Source organism: Neofelis nebulosa, chromosome 2 (assembly GCF_028018385.1).
Source record: "Neofelis nebulosa isolate mNeoNeb1 chromosome 2, mNeoNeb1.pri, whole genome shotgun sequence".
NCBI lineage: Eukaryota > Metazoa > Chordata > Mammalia > Carnivora > Felidae > Neofelis > Neofelis nebulosa.
Genome location: NC_080783.1, coordinates 201,194,541 through 201,196,552, shown reverse-complemented (window position 1 = coordinate 201,196,552; position 2,012 = coordinate 201,194,541).

Here is a 2,012-nt window from a genome sequence, read left to right as displayed (position 1 = left end):
GTGCATAATGAAATAATGCTTGTAAAAGCATTGGGTATGATCTTTGACCCACAGTGGTCATGTGATGAATGCTAGCTAGCTTTTTTTTTTTTTTTTTAATACCAGCTTCTGCGGAGTCCCAGGGTCATCAGGAAGCAGCACTCAGACAGCTAGGACAGTGGCCTCTCCCATCATGCTCCATGATGTGGCCAGGACCCCTAGCATTTTTTTCCCACCCCAACCATCCCCTCCACGACGCACAAGCAGGACCCATGGTAAAAAGTTAAAAGTGGGGACGGTCCCAGCCCCTGTTCCAGCTAAGCAGCAGCACCCAAACATCCTGGGGACCTGCCTGGGGATGACGAGAGTTTCAGTGATATGTACATGTGGTTGCATTGATGTGTGTGTTCGTGTGTGTAGGAGGGATGTTTGTGTGTCTGTGTGGAGTAGGTTTCTTTGTAGCAAGGGAGCAGGGGGTCTTTCGTCTCTGGGCTTGTTGTGTCCTGCAAGGATTCACGTGTCGTGTCTGCCAGTGCTGACGTCCCTGTTGTGTGTCTGCAAAGATGTGTGTTGCATCCTGTGGGCAACAATATACATCATATGAGGGGCAACTGTCAATTGTGACACTTTGCATATTGTGCGCAGTGAAGGGTCATGGGTTCTATCAGTAGATGTTAAGGGCCTGCCGTGTGTTACATTATTTGTGAAGGGCCATGAACTCGGTCTGTGGGTGATGCAGGTCTGTTCTGTGTGATATGTGTGAATGCTACATCTGTTGACGATTGGGTGTTAAATGTCTACAAGGAGTAAAAGGATGTGTGCTGTGTGGTGACAGAAGAAAGTTGTGTGTTTATTGGGGATGTGCCGGTGGGAGAAGAGTCAGGCATAACCAAGCTCTGCGGACCCCTCCAGAGCCTGAACAGCCTCACAGATTCCACGGGGCAGCCAGACAAAGCAGGCAAACCTGGCCCTCTCACCCAGGTCACCAGACTCTTACCTGAGAAACAGCAGAAACGGTGGTCTAGGGAGTGACAACAAGGCTGAGGAAAAGATGGAGGGCACGGAAAGCATGTTTCCTGGTCGGTTTCTCGGAGAACCCAGGAAGTGGGGTAGAGAGTAGGGAGGAAGCAGAAGGCAGGCCTAGACCTAAGTATGTGACTCACTTTACGCTCCAATCCCCATTCAACAGCTGAATAAAGAACTAGGGGAGACCTGCCTGCAGGCTCTGATGGGCAGGGCATAATGCAAGGAAGACAACTCCTTGGGTGGGGCCCCAACCCCAAAGACACTGGGAATACCTACGTCTAGCCAGGGAATCTCTCTGTATGTCAGCTCAGCCAACAACATGGGGCTGGTCCATCCGATGTGGAGCGCCTCTGGGAGTAAGGGTTGGGCTTGGGCTGGCAGAGAAGGAATTGGGTCCCTTGACTGTCCCCTGACCTCCATGCCTTTATTCATGCTTCCCTCGCTCTCTCTGCCTGGCTGCCTACTGATCACTCTTTAAGACTGCTCTGGGGGCACCTGGGTGGCTCAGTGGGTTGAGCATCCATCTCTGGCTCAGGTCATGATCTCATGGTTCGTGAATTTGAGCCCCACATCAGGCTCACTGCTGTCAGTGCAGGGCCCGCTTCTGATCCTCTGTCCCCCTCTCTCTCTCTGCTCCTCCCCCACCATTCCCCGACTCGTGCCCTCTCTCTCAAAAATAAGTAAACCTTGGGGCGCCTGGGTGGCTCAGTTGGTTAAGCGTCCGACTTCGGCTCAGGTCACGATCTTGCAGGTCTGCGAGTTCGAGCCCCGCGTCGGGCTCTGGGCTGATGGCTCAGAGCCTAGAGCTTGCTTCCAATTCTGTGTCTCCCTCTCACTCTGCCCCTCCCCCATTCATGCTGTGTCTCTCTCTGTCTCAAAAATAAATAAACGTTAAAAAAAATTTAAAAAAAAAAATAAAATAAACCTTAAAAGGAAAAAAAAAAAAAAAAAGATCCAGCTGTTTCTCCTCAACCTGAATCCTCCATCTTAGTTTTCAGGGAGACCAG